Below are 17,300 nucleotides of genomic sequence, written 5' to 3'. Positions count from 1 at the left end.
GACTCTTTCGCCGTCTTACACATCTTATACTGCAAACTTTTTATCATTCACGATAAAGTGTGGCTGATAAGACTGTTAAGTCTTGCTTTTGCACGATTGCATCTTCCTTTCTTAATAGCCAAGAATTTATTTTTATTATCGACCATCTGGAAAAAACCTTAGGCAATATTTTAATCTATTAGGACCGGAAAGAATCCATCATGGAGAGAAATATTTTATTTTATAGAACATTTTTTTTTTACTTGAATATTTTTTTGATCAAAATTTTATTCTGTAAATCTCGACTTCGACTTTACGTTGTCGAGAAAAATGCAAGTTTTGTGCATATATTGTCATAATTTATCTTTTATATTTGTTATCAGATCGGAGGAAGGTGAGATATTTAAATAAACTCTGAAACGGAAAGTTTGAAAAGCTAATAACTGTTTTGAATTATCTAGGTTGACAACTCATGATAAATTGCTCGTGATAAAAGCGTAGCCGTTTCGTATTTTGATGTTGATTTCCCCTTTTGCATTTCGTAAATCTTTAATAGCGTTTATAAATTTATAGGATTCAAGATATTATTCGTTGTCATTATTCGATGAATTTTTAACACGATATTGTTGCGAGCTCGAATTTATTATTATATAAATTTATAAGTTTACAAATTGTTTCCTCTTTGAATTATTATTTCGCATCGAGAAGACGATTGTATTTTCTCTTATACAAATCGGTGCACAAAGCTTGAGAAAGAAAAATATCAACGACATTGTGGAGCGTTTTCTCTTTTTTTCTTACTTTCTAAAAATTGATTCCGCTATTTGCTTTTCTGACAAGATGTCACGGCTGACATTACAACGTTCTAAAACGACGAACGCGTTATTGCTGCCGTTACATCGCGATATTTTGACATGGATTTTCGGGACATCGGATTTCTATCCAATGCCATCGATCCGCTTCGAAAATCTTGTAAAGCAAGAGCTTTACAAAGGAAAATACAGGCAGAGCGCACGCGACACGTCATTCATTTTCGTGAATAATAGTATACGACGATTCACGTTTCGTAACTCGATAACGACAATTTTTCACCATCAATTTCATGCCATAATTCCAAAGACGTTATGTGTCGAGATCGCGACAGTTTTATATCGCGGCCTCGAAAATATTTTATAATTAATATAGCTACTGATATTTATTTCAATTTTCCGATTTATTTTTGTGAGACTTTTTCCATTTTTTCAAAGTCACATTGTTTCTCCGATAAGTCGAGAAATGACAAACGATGAACTTTGAATTCAAGAGAGAGGAAATGGACGTGTAAATTTATTTATGAATTTTAAAATAATGTATACTTGTGATTATTATTCAGACGAGCGCGAATAATTTGATGAATGCGTACGCATCGGCGGTGAGAATGATAATACTCTGAAAATTCAAGTCATGAATGTTATATAATAATCGAAATATAACTGAGTTTGCTCTGGAAAAGTTTGCTTTAGAGCCGGTACAACTTTAATGAATCCAAGTTTCGATGGAGGATAGTTATTCCTGTGCTTGCTCGCAACAATAGAATCGCGATAATAGCATGACAGATCAATGTTGATCGAAGATCGTGAATATAATATTGGTCTCAAAGCCCTGTTCTCATGTTCCTACACATGTACATGTGTAGTAACATTCATTGAATTACGTCCGTTTGCGAGTTTCGCTTAACGTGACAGGCGTGCTTGCTCAACTCGACCATTCATGGCCGGCAAGTCATCGCGGGCTTATCGGTCGCTAATTGTGCACGCAGCCTTACACTTGTACCTGATTTCGTCTCTTTCGTGTGTGGGTGCGCGAAGCCATGTCGTGACATTACGTTGCGTCGCTGAAATCTCGGGCCGAAATCTCACGCGAGGGATCAACTTTTCACCTTCAAGTTCGTGGGGAGACCCTGGCGGCCCGATAAGAAACGTATTTCGATGATCGATTTGTCGCCCGGTCATTTCCTTCACCCATTGACATTGTTCTCCGTCTCTCTCTCTCCCTCTCTCTTCGTCTATCTTTTTTTTTCTCAGTACAGCCGGACGTCACATCGCGCGAGTAAAATATCGAAAAGCTTGCGATCCGAGTGTCGTTCAAGATTAATCGTGACCGAAGCGGCCCTCGATAGGTTTTCCAATTTCGTTATGACGTTGAAAAAGTGACCCCTTTCTCGTGACGTCGATCGGAAACGCACGTTCGCGCACGCGCGAGAAAGAGGAGTATTAAGTATTCTAAATTGATATCACATGCTCGCCGATAGCGATCTCGATTGATTATCAACCGGTCGTTTTTCATATGACGCATTAATGCCGCGATCCGATAATTTTTTTTATTTTACCCTGAACAGGTGATTAATTGCCCGTAGATGTACAGACTTGACCTACTTACAACAATAAGTCGCGTCCGAAACTATATTTACAATTTTTCACGAACGCAAAATTGTAATTTTTCTATTGGATATTATTTTTATACATTTTTTATATTTTATATATTTTTATATATTTATTTTTCTAGCAATCATATTCGCCTTAATTTTTCTTGATCTTCAAAGATTGACGTTTATGATTTTGCTATCTTAAATATCGAGGACTTATGAATAATTAAACGAATGCAAAATAGTAATTTTTCTATTGGATATTATTTTTATACATTTTATATATTTTTACATATTTATTTTTCTAGCAATTGTGTGAATATTTGCCTTAATTTTTCTCGTTGATCTTCGAAGGTTGATGTTTATGATTTTGCTATCTTAAATATCGAGGACTTATTAATAATTAAACGAATGCAAAATAGTAATTTTTCTATTGGATATTATTTTTATACATTTTATATATTTTTACATATTTATTTTTCTAGCAGTTGTATGAATATTTGCCTTAATTTTTCTCGTTGATCTTCGAAGGTTGGTGTTTATGATTTTGCTATCTTAAATATCGAGGGCTTATTAATAATTGAAAATTGACTTTTTATATTTATTAATATTTCGTGACTATCTTTGCGACGCGGAATCATTGAAAATGCGTTTGCCTATAAGATTTCTATTTCCGGAGAAATGCTCCAGGCCGATATGAGTCTGCTTTTTTGATATTCATGTTAACGACTTTTTTCTGAAATGCTTCGAACATTCGTGCGCTTCGTACGAGCTTTTCTTAGGGAAAAAAAAGATGAACCTGCCATACACCATTCGTGAATTCGACGAAGAGATGACTTTTTGCAATTTCCCGGTATCTCGAGTAGGAGATGAGAAAACGCGGGATGCAACCTTGTCAAATGGAGCTTGCTCGCTTAGTACTCGTAGAATATACCTGGGAATTTGTTTTACCGCGCAGTGAAAACAAAAGTAGCGCATACACATCCTCCCTTGCCAAATGGGAAAACTTTGCGACGCGACGACGAAGGGGATTACGCGTGAACATTACGTCGTTACGTATGTACGCACGTGGAATGTAGAGATAAGGACTCATCGGAGACCAGACTCAAGCGAAATTTCATCTCAAACGATAAATAAAAAGAAAGAAATGTTTATTCGTAGTTCGCGAACACGTTCTTTCAAACAGGAATTTATCCGAACAATTACAAGAATATAGATTCGTTTCAAATTTCTATTTGTATTAAAATTTTCTTCATTATATTTAGACGTATATGTCTCGGAAAAACCTGAAAAACCTGGAATTTTTAGGAATTTTTGTTTTACCTTGAAAAAAAATCAGAGAATTCTTATGGAATTTTATTGGGACTCGGGCAATTTATTAAAAATTGTTTCTTTGATAATTTTTTTATTTTAAGTTTTTTAAATTAATTGTAACTTTTTTATATTGTCAGCAATCTACGCTACACCAGTATATATTATTCAATATAAATATTTATTTTAATTTATTTAAAAAAAATATGTTTAATAAATTTGAATATATTTTAATATTTATTTTTTAAAAAATATGTTTAATAAATTTGAATATATTTTAATATTTACTTTAAAACAATATCTGAAATTTTTTAGATATAAAATATATTAAAATGTTTTATTTATGTGAGAGTATAAAGTTCATGTAATAAATAAATGCAATAAATAAACTTATTTTAAAATTTGTATTTATATAAATGTTGTATTTATATAAATTCTAATTACCTAGAATTTTAAACATAAATATCTGGAAAATCACGAAATTCTCAGTGAATTTATTTACAGCATCTGAGTATACACCCTGTTATTACAATATTCCGATCATAAATAAATCGCGGGTGAAAGAATAAACTTGTGCCTCGTTAACGCTCCAATTCTATCCTGTCGATCATTGTTAATTTCAATTTTTCACGGGGAGGAAGAGCGCGATAATTAATTATTCACGTGTTAGTAGTTTGCTCGAAAATAGCCTCGAATCAGCGGCCGCGAAACAAAGAATCCTATGAAGAATGCGAAAGGTTAAAGTGATACGATATTCCCATCAAAGATAGGGCGCCCCCGGTTTAATGGCGAACGAGGAGATCCGCGTCCGAGCGAACGGTGCCGAGGGGGATGAATCGAATCGTGCGCTGCGCTAAGAAAGGTAATCGTTGTCGAGGATGGTTGGCGACCACAAGCTGGCGCGGTAAAACTGGAGAAATTCCGAAAGCAGAAATTCCGGAGCCCGATAACACCAACGGGACCATAAATGTAGCGTTTCGTAACGTGCGCAACGGCAGCTCTCGGCGGCGATATATACCGCTGTTTCCCACCGGAAGTTATAATTGTTTGCCGAGTTTCCATGGTGCCTCAGGGGAGAGCAGCGTTGTATTTGACTCCACTCTTCCTGGTGTTTTCGACAGAGAAAGGAAGGATGAAGAGAGAGAGAGAGAGAGAAACGGTGATGCAATCGTTGTTCGACTTTATACATGTGTGTTACTGATGTTATGATATTTCATGGTGTGCAGCTGGTACAGTTTCGCTGTCGAAGCTCTCGCTACATGCGCGAGATATAAATTAAAAGATTTACCCGACGTTCGTCGATGGGGTGGAATTCCGTTTGACACTTCGCGAACTTTTCAAGAGTCGAAACGCACCGGTGACTGGCCTCAAAATGACTGGCGATGTATCGAAATTGCGTGACACCGAGTGATTTGCGATGAGGGAAGCTCGATCTTGAAGACGGAATGAAATTTTATCGGCGTCTTGCGTACTTTTTGCTTACCTCCAGATAAATTTTTCAGTCTTCATATCTTTTAACGATCTGCTACGATCGTTGAAAGATTTTTCTTCAGGAAAAAAAATTATTCTTTTTATCTCTCTTACGGAAATCCAAGATTCTGCATATTTTGCGCGTGTTTGCGAAAAATATTAACGATAAATTTACCGTAACTTCCTCCTCGCGTTTTGCTATTTTTTTTTCTTATCCTATCTCAAACTATATTTTGCGGAGAGACTAATATCTCTTATCATTTTTTAGACGTTTTATGATTTGCTTTGTAATCGAAAGAAAGGTATAAAGATGATATCGTGTATAAATAAAGTTTATGTCCTATATAAAATTTTCGTATAACATCTAAATATACTTAACCTCTATATATTTTTAAATAGTTTGCATGAAAAATGGAGATATTTATAATATATTCTAACAAAATAATTAAATTACAAATAATTTACAAAAAAATTATGTATATAATCTTGATTTTTAAATATTCTACACACATGAACAAATATATTTATATATTGCGGTAAATGTATAAATATCAGATAAATATGAATAGATAAATTCCCTCATGACCTGAATTTTCATTCTATATTATTTTTATACATTTTATAATGGAGTTTGTATTTCATATCATTTCTTTATATAAATATTTAACATAATAATTGTGTTTAACGCAATATTATTATATATTTATGTTGAATCCAGCGAATATAAAAATCGATAAAATATTCTTTCTTCTCAATTAAAGAATTTTTTTATAACTAACATGATCTGACAAGCTCGACTTCTTGTAATACACGAAACTGCAAAGATCAAATTTGTCCTTATATAATCGTGTATAAGAATAAAGGGTCGCTTAAAAAAAAAATGACATCCCTCGAGAAGCCGCGCAAAATTCTCAGCCGCGCGAAAACTCTCTTTTTTTTTCACGACGATGAAAGAAACGCGCGCATGTATATGCGTATGACGTCGATGTGTGTGAGTGCACATATAAATATTTATCCGCGGATATATCGCGGTGCGTGCACGCGGCCACCCCCTCGACTCATGACACGCGCGCGCGCGCGCGCTGGAGTACGGCATATTTTTTTCTCCCCCGTGTCTCGAGTCAACTTTACAACGGGTTTACAACGGAGGAAAAAAAAGAGGTATTTCACTTTTTTTTTTCTCTTCATCGCGCTACACACGCGGCCGCATAAATTTGTATTCGCGTCGCGGCCCCGTCATAACTTCGTACTCCGTAAATTTGCGGCGTATTTGTGGGAAATAATCCGTTCTTTGTCTAAAATTGTTTACGTCGCTCGTTCCGAGGATCACGTCGCGATATGTCTCTTCTTTCCCGCATTAATGCATTTTCGGCAAAATCTTTTTGCTTCGGGTCGCTGGCATCTGTCACTGTCGCTCGATCGCCGCCATCATGACTTACATGTTCCCGATAAGAAATTGCGGATCGTAGAAATTGCACCAAGGTGTAGTCGCTGATGGCTGTTATCAGTCGAAGGAGATATTTTTCGACGATTTGTTTAATTGACATTTTTTTGTGAAATAATCGTAAGATTTATAATTCACTCGCTCGTTTATAAAAATTTTTGTGCTGATGATAGATTATAATTAATTTTCTTAATTATTAATCGTTCTTTGTAGATGTTAATTAATGATAACATTTTTATAAAACTTTTTTCACGCATATGTTGCGTGTTGAATTAATAAGAACAACGTGCTGTTCCAGTTATTATTCGAAACTTGAATATGTAAAATGATATTTTGCACGCAGTCGTATTTTTGATTCTACCTACCGTTTAGTTTGTCATTTTTTTCTTCTTATCAACACGCTGGCACGTTGGTATCTAGCGGATTGTAAGCAGCACAAATCTTAACTACGCATGCTCGTAAATGTTCTTATATTTCAAACGAGTTTTTTCTGAAAAAGTCGCGTTGCAAAGTAAACAGAAAGGAAAATAAAGAATAGCTTGTTGAAAAATTTATAGTTTGCTTATTTTTAATAAGCGAAACGCGAGTATGAAGTCAGTCATTCGAGAAAAGCGAGAAATGTGTGTATATTCGCGTTTTAATATATGTAGTTAAAAAATAGTTTCATTCGTCATAAATTGTCAAATTATAAAAATCGACTTGTCATCAAACATCAGATACTTCACAAAGTTATATTTACAAATTTAGATGAGATGTTTTCAAAATCGCATTCAATTGCTTAATATAATAAGAAAAATGCCGCCTTTCCAAGAAGAATAATATAAAAAGTGTAAAAATAATACATTTAAAAAAATATAAATATAATAATATAAATAAAATAATATAATAAAAATAAAATAATATAATATAAAAATAAAATATCCAAGAAGAATATAAAAATAATATACTCGTACTTTTAAAAGATCAATGTTCTGAAAATAATACAAAATTTTTAAAATCATTAATCACAGTTTCGCGAATCACTATAGATATAATCAAGATTTATAGGACATCAATGGAACGCAACATCGTGAAATACCCTTTCTCGTGGCTGGAAAATCTTTCGTAAAATTAGAATAGCACGCATGATAGCGAAAACGCAAACAAAATATGTGCACGGAAGAGAGAAAGAGAATGTCTCTCTTATAGAGTAACCTAATTAAAACTCGGAAAGTCTTTAAGTCGCGTAAGATTTGCAACGTTTTCGTTTCTTCTCCCTCTCTCTCTCTCTCTCTCTCGATAACGCGATTGAGAAGAATCTCTTATTTAATATCTGTTGCGCTATTTTTCGATGTCGATCGCACTTTTGCTCGCTCTCGTCATCGCCATCATTTTTTTCCGCTCTTAGCGATGATTATAATCCCGGTTTCTTAACAACGGCCGTTCCATCGCTTTCTCTCGCTCCTTTTTTTTTAATTCTTGCGGTACGTTTGATGTTCTACCGACGTGCTGTGTCGGACCCTATGAAAGCGGACGATAGACTGTGCATGTGCATTTCGGCCGGTTTCGAGGGAGCAAAAAATAAACCGCGGCTAGGAAGGGGGAGAAGGGACGGGAGTCTCGCCGTAAAACGTTTCGGGGGATGAGAGCCGTCCGATGGGGTGGCAAGTTGTGTCGTTGCGGTATGGATAGCGGTGGGCGTGAGTTTTTAAAACAACCAGAGTGTCGGCCGTTGAAAGGCCGACGTGTGAGGATACGATCCTTTGAAGCTTGATACATCATATATTGATATACCGTAGATGTGTACGTATCTGTCCTTCTCCTATCAATCAACCAACGGGCGTCGAGTTATCATAGTAGTTTGGAATCATTGGTGACTTTATTAACGCTTTGAAGCGACTGACGGATTTGAAACTGATGAAGGTGTTGAAGAAGAAATACGCTTAATTTGTCATCAATTTAATTCCCCCTCGCCTGAATTATTTTTCACGGGATTCAAACAATTTCGAGATACTTATGTGAAAATAATTTTTTTAATGAAGATTTTTTAGATTTTTCTCTTTAATTGTAAGATAAATTGTCTCTTGTCCAAAATCATCCGTCATGGAATTCAAAAATTTTCGAGATATATAAAGTTAAATGAAAAATAGTCCTTCGTGATTTTCTGAAGACGTGAAATAGGCTTCTACGTGATTCCTGGATTTTTTCTGCAATTGCGAAATATATTGCAAATGACTGAAAAAAACAAATGGATGGGTATCGTCGAAGAGGGAACGCGTCGAAAAGCTCGCGGCTACGTCAGGACCGATACGTCCTCTCGTCTAATTAAAGTTATCCGGCGGCTAACGAATGGCGAGGAGAATCGCGGGGTTCTTTGAACAGGTCGTCCGATGCATGTCCTACACTCGCAAGCGCGTGCCGACGATATAAACGAAAGAGATACAAAAAAAGGGGAGCAAAAAATACACACTGTCGTCAAAGCTAAATCTCCCGATGCGCGGATTATCGATGCGCGCGGATAGAAGGTGCGCTCGATCGGCGCACAGTGGATGTTTTACGTTCTCTCTTTTCTCTTTTTTGTCGTCTCTCCTCTTTGCCACGCAACGTGACAATAATTCCCATGCGTGCTAGTTTTATGTATATAAATATGTATATGTGTGTATATATATATATATATATATATATATATTTTAGTACCGCCGTTATGTACCTATGGTGGTTCGCAGAGAGTCGGAAATTTAAGCGCCGTCCTCGCGAAGAAATGTATTACCGGGACAGGTGCGAGTAAAGCTGCATTTCCGGGTTACGACGCCCGATGCGTTCGCCGAGTGAACAATGGGAAGTGAATTTGTCTCTCGTTTCGCGTATGGAAATTTTGCGCTTGCTGCAATGCAGGTGGCTCCAAAGTGTCAGAGGAGCGAGTAAATAACTATTCTTTTCCCGAGATAGAGATGCGATCTTATACGTGTATTTCAGGAAACACGCGGCGGTCAATTCGTTCGAGGTTATTATTAATCATCGAGACGGGCCCGATTTATCGATGCGGTTTTTATTTCTCGATGATGTGCATTTTAACGTGAAATTTCACGGCGATGTTGTCATTATCGTACGTCATTATATATTATATTAATTGCGAACGAATATCATTCATAAAATATCAAAATTGAAGATGGGAATGATTTTTGTTCCATTCGTATTTATCTTCCGACAATTAAACGGTATTAAAGTTATATATTAATTTTGAAACTCTCGCATTTCTATTGATTCCCATATGATTGCATATGAAATGTCAAATTTGGAAATTTTGAACTTTTATGGAATAACTTGTAAAATAAATATTTACGTACGTAATATAATGTAAAAAATAACACGCTTTTTTAAAATAAAAATATGACCCAGTTTTTTGCTAAAATATTTCCAATCTTTTTACGTTGCGGTTAATTTATGGGAAGATGAAAGATCAAAAAATATTACTTTCAAAATAATATTCCATAATTTCGAATCGGGTCATGACGATTATCTGACAAAGAGATAAGCGTTGATATAAAACCGATATTCCGTATTCATTATTATGACACACGAATCAGATCAGGAATTTTTTTACCTAGTTTTTTTACATTTAAATTTTTGAGTTTTTTTAAGCACCTTTTATTGCTACTTTATCGGGTCTCTATCCACACATTACTGGAAAGAAGGTTTGCACAGCGCGAAAAGAGACTGTTTTAGAACCTATAATTATAATCCTCTTCACCGCCTTTCCCTTGAAATTCCACAATGAACTGGAATGGATATACCTTCTTATTTGCCGATTCCTCGACGAGAATCGTCGATTATTTAAGACTACGCGGAAATCCCTGTAAAGAAGAACTTTTTCTCGCGCATCTTTTTAATGGCCCCTCCCTCTCGTTCCATTTCACCCCCGTATCAATCATCGATGCACGCTATGCTGTTTTTTTTTCTTTTTACGCGCATTCCTGTTTTTGCGAATCCCCTCGGCTTTACAGCCTCGATTTCGCCCGCAGGAGCACGGTTAGTAATAGACGATGTCGATGTGATAACGAAGCCGATAGTCGAAAAGAATGAATCGTGTTGCGAATGCGGGTTTCATTGCATTCACATTTTACGATTTTGCGTGAAGTGCTGTGGAGTTTACAAAGTTTGCTCTCGTTGTCGGGAGAATTTTGCACATTCGTTAAATCGTTATACGCGAAAGTTTGATCACTTTTTACGACTGTATGACATTGCTTTATAAAGTATAGTGCTCGAGAACCCTTGAATTTCTGATTTTCCTTGAACTTTCCTTGCGTTGGATGCTCGCATCTTTGAACGATCGCTTGTTGTACCTGGAAGTTTTTTAAAGTTTCTTAAATATCTCGAATTTTTATCATCCATTTTAATTTGAATTTTTCGTCACACTTTTATCTTTAGATCCATTAAATTCTTATGATGCTAATTCATTATTTTTTGACAATGCGACCTCTGTTATTTTTGTTGTTGAAAATTTTGGAACGTTTGATTTATAGAATTATCTCGCGTAACATATGCACATATGAGACGATTTATGTTGTCGATTTGCGAAAACGAGTTGATCGATAACTCTTTCTTTCTATTTCGTCGCAATTGGATTACATTTCTTGCTACGAAATCGGATTATCGAACGACCCGCAAAATCGCCAGTTTTGAAATTTATCGGGTGGCAGACAACAGGAATATTTGCTCGAGGAATATCGCTGGCATAAATATAGCACGAAACGGTTTTCATAATTAAATATTGAAGAGCGCGCATAGTGAAAGTGGCGATTTAATCGGCTTTAAAGCTATCGACAAATCGGATTTGCCTAAGATAACTCTCCTCTTTTTTTCGGACGCGCTATCTCAATTCGATATACCATGAGTTTACACGACACGCGAATTTTGATACGTGATCGCTCGAATTTACGAGTGATCCGGGACTTCGAATTTCGATGAAAACTTAATCATGCGCCGCCAACGGGAATCGATCACGGGATGCTAATAAATCGAGGAGGGAAAAAAAAAAACGAGCTGTACACGTATCCGAATAATATTTCAACAATTGTGGGACGCGCCAGATTTTTTATTTAAGCGCTTTTTTTTCCCTTTTTCCCTCCACATTTCCCGAGAGAGCAGAGACTCCCGTCGTCGTAAACTCGCGATTTCGTTCCGCGGTATAATTTCTCGATTTTCGCGCATCGAGAAACGTTATTTATTCCCGCGACAAGACGCGGCGAACGGAGAATTATAGAGTCTCTGCTGGCTCGTAAACGGAATTTATTAATACACGGTCAACCCCCCTTTGTAATAAACTGCGTTATGTCGTGACGCGCGTGACAGGCGGTGCAATCGGCATCGGTTCGGACAGTCTCGGACTCGTTATGAATCAATTGTTGGCGCGCGTGTGTCGGCGACGGCCGTTACTTCGATTTTTACGAGACGAAAATATGTATTTTCGACGACAGAGAGAAATGGTCTCTCGCCACCGTTCGCCCGTTATTTATTATCCTAGTCGCGATGGATTCACGGTTGCCTTCGTTACGGTCAATATTCTTCGACCGATACACACGCTGGAGGAAACTAGGCGCGAGTTTTACAGTTCGACGGCCACCTCTCGCACGCGTCATGATTGAGTTACTAATAACGTTGCCCTTTTTTTGCTCGACTTTCTGAAAGTCCCGGCCGGCCTCGCCGTAATTTCTTCGCCATCGTGAAAATTACGAGCGTAGGCGCCATCGTTCGGTCCTCTCAGCTTCGAAGGACTGTTTAACAAGCTCGGAAAAAAATTGATAGAACCGATAAAATTTATATTCTGCAAATTATAAATTCAGAATTTTACATACGTTCATATATATGTGAAAGATCTGTAAATGTCAGGCATGAAAATGATAAAAAATATGTATTTTCATAAACAACGGTTATATATTTATGAAATAAAAAAGTTCATCAGTAAAAATCAGTAAAAAATTATTTAAATATCAGTTATATTATTTAGATATCAGTTCAAATATTATTAAAATAAGTAGCAAACTTTTAGAAAAATATTATAGATTTTCATATATTAATACACATACATGTGTGTATAAATATAATTTGATTAACGAAATGTTCATATATTCTCAGTTTTTTCAATTTAGTTCGTTATTACAATCTATTCCGGTTTGATTATTCTGATAATAACTCGGAATGGAAATCTCGCGAAGTCGATTCAAACTCGGAGACGAGCAAAAGAGACGTTAAAATTAGGAATTAACGAAAATTTTGATTGGTAATAATCGAGAAAAATCGGAATTCCTTGAAAAGGTTCATCGACCGTTACTTACGCCGATCGATAAAGAGACTTCCGTTTTACAATTAAGGCCACTTTCGCGGCTTATACTTTATTGAAGTGCGAGTACACGGGTATCCGGACGTGAATATATATGCTCAGATTGATAGCAATAATTTTGGCGCGGGCTATCATTTGCCTATCTCGATGAAAAATAAAACGATTTCTCGTTTTCTGTTCGTAACGAACGTGACAAGATTTAAGACAATGATTTCGAACGCTCAAAGCTTATGTAAAACGTGCTATTTGGTTTTTATGAGTCTCTGGCAACGCGTGGGTGGAAAAAGTTTAGTCGTTAACGTTTTCATATTAATGTCAACAGTGCATCATACAAAATTTTAATTTCTGAAAAAAAAAATATAATAACATTCTAAATAAGTTAAGGAATTTTTTATAATCCAAAAATTATATTTTATAAATATAAATTTATATTAAATATATATAAATATTAATTATAATATAAATAATAATATACATAAATAAATAAATATATATATATTTATTATAGAAATACGATTTATTAATATAAATAAATAAATAAATAAACAAATAAATAAATTTATTTATTTATTTATTTATTTATATTAATAAATCGTATCTTTTAAGAAATATGTTATCAGTATAAAATCTCACATTCGCCAATATTATTATGTATAAATATATAAATCATATATAAAAATTACATTTGAATAATGATTGATTAAAAATTTTTTGAGGACGGATTTAGATGCGATTTATTATATTCGGGATGATAGAGTAATATTTAAACTCGAAATAGTATCGACAGAGCATCGAGATTTTTTGCACGTGTAACGCGATGGATCAATTTTATTATATCCGATAGGTCTTTCGCGACGGAGGATATCGCGCGTTATGTCCACTTTCCAGAATAACGGTCATTTCTATTACATTCCTGATAGAATCCGATGCTGTTAAAAAAGTATACCGCCGCGCGGTAAAAATCCTTGTAACCGTTTCCCGCGAGACTTATGGTCGCCCCGTTCGCGGCGATAAATATTACCGTCCGACAACAATGCGCCCTCGAACGTCTATTACTTGCATGTGAAAGAGAGGATTTATCGACGATATCGTTTCGACTGCGAGGATCCTACCTACGTCTTTTATTACGACGAGATACGTCCTCTCGACGATGAGAGGAGCGCGCTCGTCTGCATGACAATATTTACCCGGTCGTCAGTCCTTCACCTGTTTCCCGTGATGCACCTGCTGAGAAATATCACGCAGAATTTTTTCCCCGTTTCGAAATACAAGATATAGCGTTACACGTGTTTCTACTTTAATGCGGAAACTGTGACTGCGTACAATATTTATTTTTAAAGAGATGCGAGTAACTATTATTCATATTTTTCTCTTTATTCTTTACGAGAAAACTATTTTCATTTTGTTTACAATTGAAATAGGAAATGTGCATTTATTATGTAGATTTAAACATATCGCCAATTGATATTTTAATAATAGATTCCTTGGATAATCTACAGTCATAATTTTTCAATAATAAATGCGAAATAAATAAATAATAATAATGTGAAATAAATGAATAATAAATAATAAATATGCGAAAGAAGGTTATCATTATTTGAAACTTTATATCTTTTCAATTAAATCTTTCACACATGTAAAAGTCCTCTGAGAATGAAATTAATTGAAAAATGTAGTTTTATTATTATATTATTTAATTATTATATTATTATGTTATATAATTTTATTATTATATTATACATTATTGAAAAAAATTTCACTTTTGGGAAAATTGACTTTCAATTGGCCAAAGAATCTGTCATAAAGAAAAAAATGATTTTGACATGCATGTGCGTGTATACATATACAGGGTATTTTTTATTAATAATATTTCTTATTAATAAGCGCGAAAAATTTTAGGAGATAAATATCGAAAATTAAGAGGAATTTTTTATATAAATATTAAAAAATTCTAATAAAAACTTGAATATTGCTGAATTTCATTCTCTTAAAACAATATGGGAGGCCAAACAAAATAAATAATCTTTTTACTAGTAGAAAATATCCATCTAATTTCATTTCTTTAACTTGTTCCAAATTTGAGAAAAAAATAAAAACCTAATTTTTAGCTCTATTTTTGAAGGAGGGTAACTCCACAGGGAGGGATGTGGGAGTATATGTTTATGAAAAATCCCCTTAATTTTCGATAAAGAATCATCTCCTTAAAATTTTTCGCACTTATTAAGAACCTGTATATATATTTACATTTTTATTTCTGACACTTATGCTAATTTAAAAAAATGTGCAAGATAGTTACTCGGGGGCAGATTTCGACTTCTTTAATCCGGCAGCTAAATTCGCCCAAGATTACATACACTATATCTCTCCACTCACGAGTCTGATGCTTCGTAATCGAATAGCACGGATCGTCCGCCGCAAACGCGTGTGCGCGTGCATAATTTGTATACGCGCGCCGCAAATTCAGAGGGGGCGTGTGCGATCGATGAGATTTATCGATCTAGAGAGGGAGAGAGAGAGAGAGAGAGAGAAAGAGAGATAGAGGCGAGGCTGGAAGGAGATGTACCGGCACATGCCGGTTGCTCGGACAGTACGAATTATGCACCGCGCGCGCGAATGCAAAGTGCATGCAGAACAAACCTCGCGCCCGGATGCCTCCGAATGGACAGAATTGCGCGCCTCGCTTCCTCCCTCCCCCAACCCCTCTTCCGCACATCCCGACCTGGTGCACTCGCGCATATGTGCATATGTGTGCTCCGGGGGTACTCAGAGATACTCGCGCGGAAGATACAAAGTACTCTCGGCGCGTGTTAACGTCCCACGAGGAAGAGTCTCGCTTCTTTCCTTCATCCCTTATTTTCCGCGCCGGCCTCCTCCCCCTCACCGGGCTTTCTTCGTGTCTCTCATCCCCTACTTTTCTTTGAAGATTTCTCTCTCTCTCTTTCTTTTTCCCTTCTTTCCCTCCTACCGTGCATTATTCCAGTCAGTCGTATACCGTGCGCGCGCAGGAACACACGCCATTCTCTTTGAGCCTTTTGCATAAAAGAAACTCGGTGCCGCGCGCGAGGATCGGGAGAGATCAAACGCTACGGGGACTTTTACCGCGCGTGCAAAACGGAATTTTCGCGCGACATATCGCGAGGCGAAGGGGGAAGGAAGGGAGAAATGGAACGGGTGGTTGGGATTTGACAAACGCGATGACGAGCGGAACCCGCTCTTGCGACGTCTTCTTGTCTTCTTTCCTGCATCATTTGGGAACGGGATAGATCCAACGTTGACGTTTATCGCGAGATTTATCTTCGACGGTCTTCTCTCCTTTCCTTCTCTTCTTTTTCTAAATGAACCGAGGCCATCGTGAAACTTGTTTTCTCTCCTTTGGCCCGTATATCGGAAACACCCGCGCCGTCCGGTACGTCTCCTTTATTCGGCGCAACCCCGTCATGAGTAGCCCGCCCGGATATTCCTTACGGGCGAGATTAATCGCTGATCACACCTCCCATGCTCCATCGCCGTGTACGCGTTCGTGTTTATGTTCGCGCCTGAAGCTCGCCTGATTACACGCGAGCCTCATAATAGATCACCGCCCGCCCTCGCTCGCCCATCCCCGCCGCCCCCGATTCACGCTCGCACCAAGTAATATCTCTGACGCTTGTACGCCGAGACAAGGGGCGGCTGCTGCGGCTCCTGATGCTTCCCGATTCCGAAGGTGCTCTCTCTGGAATCGCGGGGAACCGATTTTATCTCGTTATCTCGCCGGCAGCGCTCGTCAAATACGTCTATTCTGTTGGTGGTAGCTGTATCGTAGATTCCGGACATACATATTCCATTTACCGCGATCGATTTCCCCAGCTACGCTTGTATTCCAATTTGTAATCAACTGATTCCTCGTGTCTTCCGTCGGAATTAAGGTCGGGAAGACACGAGGAAAATAAAGCCAAGCCGCGTTAATGAAAGCGGAATTAATCTCCCATAGGCGCGCCATATTGTGCTACAGCGAAGGGAACGAGACAGATCTTTAAATTAGCCACTCACAGAAAGGTCGGCGATTTCAAGCGAAGAGGAAATAATCCGCATGCATATACAAGAAGATATCGAGAATGTGAGATGGAATTTTTTGCGCTGGAATTCGTTCTCGAGAGAGAATCAGGTTTTAGGATTCGCGATTAATATTTAAAAAACCGCAGAGACAAAGATAAGTGTTTTCAACGTTTATTGGTGCCATTATTATCTAGTTTGTTGGTAAAAAAAGTTAGTTTTTTCTAACTATTTTAGATAGAATATCGTAAAAAATTAACTAATGATGAATCTTCGGAAGAGAGAGAGAGAGAGAAGTCATTTCAGCTGTCAAGTATGATAAGAGCAGATTTAAAAATTCA

At 36.7% G+C, this 17,300-nt stretch overlaps 1 protein-coding gene across 4 annotated transcripts in view; it reads left to right on the top strand.

Moving 5' to 3' along the window:
• The window catches only part of LOC105248657 (E3 ubiquitin-protein ligase highwire), a 185,950-nt gene that overhangs the window by 27,569 nt on the left and 141,081 nt on the right, over positions 1-17,300 (top strand). The window lies entirely within an intron of this gene.

The sequence above is a fragment of the Camponotus floridanus genome, unplaced genomic scaffold (genome assembly GCF_003227725.1).
Source record: "Camponotus floridanus strain SB8 unplaced genomic scaffold, Cflo_v7.5 scaffold72, whole genome shotgun sequence".
Classification (NCBI taxonomy): Eukaryota; Metazoa; Arthropoda; class Insecta; order Hymenoptera; family Formicidae; genus Camponotus; species Camponotus floridanus.
Note: the sequence above shows the minus strand (reverse complement) of the source record. Positions and strands in the feature narration are given on the sequence as shown.